Genomic DNA, 8,408 nt, shown 5'->3' with positions numbered 1-8,408 from the left:
CAGTACAGAGGTCCACACAGACCGCGTGATGCATCGTGGTCATGTCTGAAAAGGAGATGGACCACCGTGTCTGATGAGCACTGAAAACCTTCTCATCTGAGACAGGAGCCTTTTTGGAGCCGGGTTTTCTTGCTGATCAGGGATCAAGTGGTAAATAAAGAAATTGATGGGTAAATACATGTTCAGTGGTCTGAGGGCTTTGTCCATGGCTTCCAGTTGTTCTGTTTCTATGGTGTGGCGCTTTAAAAGGGGAGCAGGGTGGGAACTGAGAGTATTATCATGATGATACAGTAGGAACGCAGGCTTCCTCCTCCCAACACAGTACAGGGCCTTCTGTCTCTCTCTGTCTCTGTCGCTCATCTGTCTCTGTTCTCTGTCGCTCTCTGTCTCTGTTCACTCTCTCTGTCTCTCTCGTCTCTCTCTGTCTCTCTCTGTCTCTCTCTGTCTCTCTCTGTCTCTCTCTGTCTCTCTCTGTCTCTCTCTGTCTCTCTCTGTCTCTCTCTGTCTCTGTCTCTTCTCTCTCTCTCTCTCTCTCTCTCTCCTCTCTCTCTCTCTGTCTGCTCTCTGTCTCTGTCTCTCGCTGTCTCTCGCTCGCGCTCTCGCGCTGTCTCTCTCTCTCGCTGTCTCTCTCTCTCTCGCTGTCTCTCTCTCTCGCGCTGTCTCTCTCTCTCTCGCTGTCTCTCTCTCTCGCGCTGGCTCTCTCTCTCTCGCGGTCTCTCTCTCTCTCGCTGTCTCTCTCTGTCTCTCTCTCTCTCTGTCTCTGTCTCTCTCTCTCTCTCTCTCTGTCGCTCTCTCTCTCTCTGTCGCTCTCTCTCTCTCTCTGTCTCTCTGTCGCTCTCTCTGTCTCTTTCTCTCTCTCTCTCTCAATTCAAATTCGCTTTATTGGCATGATGTAACAATGTACATATTGCCAAAGCTTATTTTGGAATTTACAATATAAAAATAAAAAAATGAGAATCAAAATTGTCAATGGGACAACAGTAACAACAATAAACCAAGGGTCCAAAATAACCATTACATTCAACAATAACAAATAAGCATACAGTTAGAGTGCAGGTTGATTGGTCTGCAGACACTGTCCCTCATCTTATGGCAGGCAGCAATGTATGGCGCTGCCAACCCACAGCTCTCTGCGTCCTCCCCCAACAGGACTGGCAAGCTGTGCAATGGAAAGGGCTGTGCTCACTGAGCCTGTACTTTGTCAAGGTATTTTCTAAGGTTTGATCAGTAACCATGCGGTCAAATATTAGGCCACGGTGTACTGTCGATTTTAGGGCCAGATAGCACTGCATTTTTGCTTTGTGTTGTGCTTTGTGTTTCCCAATAAGCAATGTATTTTGTTTTGACTGTGTTGTAATTTGGTTTATTCTGATTGATTGGATGTTCTGGTCCTGAGGCTTCAGTGTGTGTTAGTAGAACAGGTTTTGAACTCAGACCCAGGACCAGCTGGATGAGGGGACTTTTCTTTGCCCAGCTCTTGGCATTGCAGGACTTTGTAATGATATGAGAGGAGGTCACTGTATTTAGATGTTTCGAAAACTTAATTGCTCTTTTTGAGTTTTTATTATTAGTGGATATTGGCCTAATCTGCACTGCATGCATTGTTTGTAGTTACTCTGGACATGAGAGGAGATCTTACAGAACTCTGCATGCAGGGTTTCAATGGGGTGTTTGTCCCGTTGATGAAATCTTTTGTGCAAAAGTGGACCCCCAACCTCGCTGCCATAAAGTGCAATTGGTTCAATGACATATTCAATTAGTTTTAGCCAAATTTTAATAGGTATTTCAATTTGAATTTGCTTTTTAATGGCGTAGAATGCCCTGCGTGCTTTCTCTCTCAGTTCATTCACTGCCTCATTAAGGTGTCCAGTTGAGCTTATTTTTAAACCTAAGTCATTGTAGTGTGTGCAGTACTCTATATATTTTGTACCAATAGAGAACTTTGGTCTAATTCCCTGAGATCTGGATCTTCTCTGGAAAATCATTATTTTAGTCTTTTTGGGGTTTACTGCCAGGGCCCAGGTCTGGCAGTACTGCTCTAGCAGGTCCAGGCTCTGCTGTAGGCCATGTGCTGTCGGTGACAGCAGGCATAGGTCATCTGCGAAGAGTAGGCATTTAACTTCTGAATTGTGGAGACTAACACCAGGGGCTGAGGATTTTTCTAGAATAGTGGCCAATTCGTTGATGTAAATATTGAAGAGTGCAGGGCTCAGATTGCAACCCTGGCGAAGGCCCCGCCCCTGGTTAAAGAATTCTGTTATTTTCTTACCAATTTTAATGCTGCACGTATTGCCAGTATACATTGATTTAATTATGTCATATGTTTTACCCCCTACACCACTTTCAATAACTTTGTAGAACAGTCCTGTATGCCAAATAGAATCAAATGCTTTTTGGAAGTCGATAAAGCAAGCGTATATTTTGGTATTATTTTGGTGGACATGTTTATCTATCAGGGTGTGTAGGGTGTAAATATGATCAGTTGTGCGATGTTTTGGTATAAATCCAATTTAGCTTTTACTCAAGACATTGTGCTTATTAAGGAAGTTTAGAACTCGTACATTMATAATACTACAGAAAACCTTCCCCAGGTTACTGTTCACACAAATGCCTCTGTAATTGTTAGGGTCAAATTTGTCTCCGTTCTTAAAGATTGGGGTTATGAGTCCTTGATTCCAGATGTCAGGGAAATAACCTACACTCAGGATCAAATTAAACAGTTTTAATATAGCCAATTGAAATTTTGCACTAGTGAGTTTGAGCATCTCATTTAGGATGCCATCAGGTCTGCATGTTTTTTTACATTTGAGAGCCTGAAGTTTCTTATAGAGCTCCTGGTCAGTAATTGGGGAGTCCAGTGGATTTGGATTGTCCTTTATAGCTTTTTCTAATCCATTCAACTTCTCATGAATTTGGCATCTCTCTTTGTCTCTCTCTCTGTATCTTTCTCTCTCTCTCTCTCTCTCTCTCTCTCTGTCTCTCTAAATAGTAACAGTCGTTACTAATGAAACTACAACTAACTTCTAACTAACTTTCATCCTCACCATTACATCAGTACTACAACTACCATCATTACTACTACTACTACTACTACTACTACTACTACTATTACTACTACTAAACCACGGGTTTAATAAGATCCAATGTGTTATAAATGTATTAAATTCTGCCAATAAGGAATCTCTTGGTGAGGAATATTTCTCACAGTGAAGGAGAAAGTGCATCTCTGTTTCTACCTCCCCTGTTGTGCAGTGACCACATACACGCTCCTCTTTGGGTAGCCATGTCTTTTTATGTCCGCCGGTTTCTATTGCCAGTTGGTGGTCACTCAGCCTGTACTTGGTAAGGATCTGTCTCTGCTTCATATCTCTGACAGAGTAGAGATAATCTCTCTCTCTCTTTCTGAGACACACACACTTCTTGTTTGGATTTGTTGTTTTCCTCCACGCGTTCCATTCTTTCTCTCTCTCTACCTCTCTACCTTTCTTTCTTTCTTTCTTTCAATTTAAGGGGCTTTATTGGCATGGTAAGCATATGTTTACATTGCCAAAGCAAGTGAAACCGATAATAAACAAAAGTGAAATGAACAGTAAACGTTACACTCACAAATGTTCCAAAATAATAAAGACATTTAAAAAGTCATGTCTATATACAGTGTTGTAACGAGGTGCAAATAAATAGTTAAAGTACAAAAGGGAAAATAAATCAACATAAATATGGGTTGTATTTACAATGGTGTTCGTTCTTCACTGGTTGCCCTTTTCTTGTGGCAACAGGTCACACATCTTGCTGCGCACTGTGGTGTTTCACCCAATAGCTATGGGAGTTTATCGAAATTGGATTTGTTTTCGAATTCTTTGTGGGTCCTCTCCCCTCGTGTCTCTCTCTCTCTCTCTCTCTCTCTCTCTCGCTCTCTCGCTCTCTCGCTCTCTCGCTCTCTCGCTCTCTCGCTCTCTCGCTCTCTCGCTCTCTCTCTGACACACTGTTCTGCTCCACGCGTTCCATTGTTGTCCTTGGCCCTGCTGTAGGTGATGCTGCAGGCCAGGCAGCCACTGGAAAACTGACTGCCGGTGCGAATTTAACTGGACGACAGGGAACAGGGTTCATAAAACACTCCTCTGTTCATCCCTCCATTTTCCATCTGGAGGGGGAATGGACTGGTGGGGGTTTTCCTCACCTTTTACTTGAGTTGTTTTGAAAGCACAGAAGCTCTAAGGGAAGAGACTGGGACGGGTTAGCTAACTCCACATTAGGGCTGGTTGATATGGCCTGAAAATCATATCTCAATTATACAAACAGTGTTTACTTATTGGCGATTCACTATATATATTTTTATTTATTTATTTAAATACGCATTTTTTGCACAATTTAAGGTCAATACACTGCATTTCAAACAGGGAGCAATAGTCTAATGAAATCAGGGCTTGTTAAATTATAACTAGGCTAAATATAAGCCTCCCACAACCCACTAATCATTTCATCAAAATAGTTTCACCTGCTTTTTTTGTCTATGAAAGTCTGTCTATGAAAAATAACCTTTTTTTTTTTTTTTTACAAGTGTAACCAGAACAATGCAAACCAGAACCATGCAAACCAGAACCAGAGCCGTGCAAACCAGAGCCATGCAAACCAGAACAAGAACCATGCAAAAATCCAGAACCAGACCCATGCTAAATCCCAGAACATGCCAAACCAGAACCATGCAAACCAAACCAGAAGCCGTCACCGAGCCATGCAAACCAGAAACCAGAACCATTGCAAACAACCATGAACCGAAGAACCCATTGCAAACCAGAACCAGAAACCATTGCAAAACCAGAACCATGCCAAAACCATGCAACCAGAGCCATGCACAACCAGAACCAAGAAACCATGGCAAACCACAGATCCATGCAACCAGCAATCCAGCAACCATGAAACCGGAGCCAGCGAACCATGAGCGCCAACAATCCAACCAGAACCAGAACCATTATGCAAACCAGCAAGCCTATGCAAACCCAGAACCAGAACCATGCAAACCTAGAGCCATGCCAAACCAGAGCATTGCCAAAACCATGATCCAGGAGCCATGCAAACCAGAGCCATGCAACACCCATGAATACCAGAGCCATGCAAACCAGAGCAAATGCAAACCAGATCCAGAGCCATGGCAACCAGCCAAGCCATGCAAACCAGATCAGAGCCATTGCCAAACCCAGCAGCCATGCAACCAGCCAGACCAGCACCGATGCCAACAGACCAGATTAAGACCCATGCAAACCAGAGCATGCAACCCGAAGCCATTGCAAACCAGATCCAGAGCCATGCCAAATCAGATCCAGAGCCATGCAAACCAGAGCCATGCAAATCAGATCCAGAGCCATGCAAACCAGAGCCATGCAAACCAGAGCCATGCAAACCAGATCCAGAGCCATGCAAACCAGAACCATGCAATGGGACATCCACCAATAATGAAAATGAACACAGATCTCATAAACAATCTCTCTAACTCAATCTTATTATTATTATTATTATTATTATTATTATTATTTCAAATCTTACCATCTTGGATGTTTTTGCTCGCTATCAAGGTAGAACAGTTGAACTGTTCTAAACCCCCCCTCCTGTCCGTCTCCAGCTGTTTGAACAGCATGCCAGCCCGTTCTGATGCTGAAATCAAGTGGCCTACCTGGATAAGAAGATCATTATTTCTTACAAGGAGAAGTTCCACTTTTTATGCTCATAGCAAATGTATAAAACAAAGACTAGACAGCTAGCACGTAAGTCTGTGGCTAAAATGCTGCTAGCTGTACCGCAATGCAGCGTGCGGAAAAAAATGTAGCGTTCATTTTCCAGAATCAATGTTCATTGATACTACCTTTTTTTTGTTGTTGAATTTTAATGTCTCAATAATGTCTCGATGTGTTTCGGTTCTGTTGGACCAAAGCTCAAATGCAAATAGGGAGTTGAAACGGCGTGTTGTCAGAAGTGGTGATCTTTCGTCTTTGTTGTTGTGAGTGGCAGGGAGAGGTGTGTGTGTGTGTGTGTGTGTGAGAGTAAATGTGAAGGTGCACACTGCACATAAAAAGCGAAGGAGACGAGACCAAAAAGGCATGAGGCAGACACAAACGCTCAAAAAAGCAAAAAAACGTTTTCTTGCGATAGTCAATTGGAATTTCGCACTAAAATATAAATTAGAATGAATCCAATTCGTTGGATATATCACCCAGCCCTACTACACACTATATTTGGGGTGGGATGAAGGAGTGGAAGAGAGAGAGTGTGTGTGTGTGTGTGATGTCTACCGTACGGGATGAGCGAATGAACGGGCGAGAGGTAGAGATGCAGAGAGGTGGGGAGAGAGAGAGTTGCAGTGGGAAGAGGAGGTCTTTCTTACCTCACGTGTGCTGAAGCCGGAGTGTTATTTTGACTCCCTCCAAGCGCCGTAAAAAGCACGTCTCTGTGCTGCTGATTCATGACATCGTGTCTTAAATATTTCCGAGTCAGGAAGTCCATTTAATATGGCTGTGTGTGGGGTGAAGTGGCGGCCAGTGTGGTGGGTAAGGAACAGGGTGAGGTCACGATGATGTAAGGGGTCACTATGGACGATGAAACAACATTGTAAGGAAGCCCTCCAGGGCCGGTCCATGGCTGACTGGGGACCCCGACCAGTAGTGACTGAAGGGAGCATTAGACCACCAGAGATGTCCATGCCACCCACCCAGACAGATCATCCATCTCCCTCTGGCTTCCCCTGAGAAGGAGTTCTCCCCTGAGTACATGTCCCCGGACACCCTCCACCCTGGGCCTGGCAGGGCTGTAGCAGCGGGGAGTTTTCCTGGTGCTCTGAGAGGAGGACATGGTAGCGGTGTGAAGCATCTCATTGTCCTGGCCTGGGGTCAGCAGGAGGAAGGAAGCCTCTTCCTCAGTTCCTCCGCAGCGTGTGTGTCTGGGTGTGAAGCAGGAGGAAACTCTGGGTGAAAGATGGCTCTGGAGAACGCGAGCCAAGCCGCGAAAGTTCAAATAAATATTGAGAAGCTCGAGAATAGCCCTGGTGGTCTGGGAATCCCTCCACCCCCACAGCTGCTGTTTTCGCTCTCTGCCGCCCTTGTCTCGAGAGAACACACACTGTCGTTTAGGGAAGGCTAGTGCTGGGCTGGTGGCATAGTGTGCAACCCTCGTCCTGGAGGGCCACTTGCGCTTCATGTTTTTTGATTTAACCGACCTGGAGGACCAGGTGTGTTGAATTTAGGCAATCACTGAACTGATCCGTTAGCTGAGCTGGTCAGGTGTGTCAGGGTCGCCTACCTCCTACGTTGTGTGTTTTTGGTTGGCTTCTCCCTTGAACTGCTTCCCTCTTGAAAGGTGCTCCACTGCCTTCATAAACACAACACAGCGATAATATTGTCATACTGCAAAGTCAACGCAAAGCCCTCATCGTTATGGATTCAATATGTTCTGGGTTAGAGGTCAGCGTTCGGAGTTCAGCTGCAGTCCCGTGTCCGAGTACACATGGCTCCGAGCGGTTACAGCGAGACAAAGCTCTAGCCCATGAAATGAAGGAGGAGTTAGTTCAGTATGAATCCACAGACCCCGCAGGTAGCCAAAACACACAGGCTGTGTCATAATGTAAAACATCCAGGACAAATTGAATCGTGTTAGGACAGATTGAGCCTTCAGAGAGACACGGGCTGCATACCTGTTGAACTGAGCATTGAGAAAGAGTGTAACCAATAGGCCTTCTCTGTCTATAACTTCTCTTTCACTTAAAACAACAAATGATTTCCCCCCCACCCCCTCTTGGACATCATTGCACGCGTGATAGAACGGCAGACTAGGATTATTTTTACCACAATGCTCCTCTGACCCATTTCCAAAACAAAAACGATAACAAATGTGCCTCGGGGCGACCAGTGGTGCTGCTTCACCGAATGCGGATCTCAGATTTAATAGACGCTAAAAGTATGCGGACACCCCTTCAAATGAGTGGATTCGGCTATTTCGGCCACACCCGTTGCTGACAGGTGTATACAATTGAGCACACAGCCATTCAATCTCCATAGACAAACATTGGCCCGTACTGAATGGCCCGTACTGAATGGCCCATAATGAATGGCCCATACTGACGAGCTCAGTGTCTTTCAACGTGATACTGTCATAGGACGCCACCTTTCCAACAAGTCAGTTCGTCAAATTTCTGCCCTGGTCAACTGTAAGTGCGAAGTGGTAGGCCACACAAGCTCACAGAATGGGACTCCCGTGTGCTGAATGAATCACGTAGCGGGTAAAAATTGTCTCTCCTCGTTTGCAACACTCACTACCGAGTTCCAAACTGCCTCTGGAAGCAACGTCAGCACAAGAACTGTTTGTCGGGAGCTTCATGAAATGGCCGAGCAGCCGCACACAAGCCTAAGATCACCATGCGCAAT

The 8,408-nt window shown here is 45.0% G+C and overlaps 1 long non-coding RNA gene across 1 annotated transcript; it reads right to left on the bottom strand.

Annotated features, from left to right (window-relative positions):
* Positions 1-2,281: 2,281 nt before the first annotated feature.
* LOC139028224 (uncharacterized) lies at positions 2,282-7,754 on the bottom strand. The gene is made up of 3 exons (XR_011480408.1): positions 6,377-7,754; positions 5,542-5,668; positions 2,282-4,269 (listed from the first exon to the last, which is right to left on the bottom strand). It is a non-coding gene; the product is annotated as an uncharacterized lncRNA (long non-coding RNA).
* Positions 7,755-8,408: the final 654 nt, after the last annotated feature.

This window comes from Salvelinus sp. IW2-2015, linkage group LG9 (assembly GCF_002910315.2).
Source record: "Salvelinus sp. IW2-2015 linkage group LG9, ASM291031v2, whole genome shotgun sequence".
NCBI classification, from domain to species: Eukaryota; Metazoa; Chordata; class Actinopteri; order Salmoniformes; family Salmonidae; genus Salvelinus; species Salvelinus sp. IW2-2015.
This window is presented reverse-complemented; position numbering and strand designations above follow the sequence as displayed.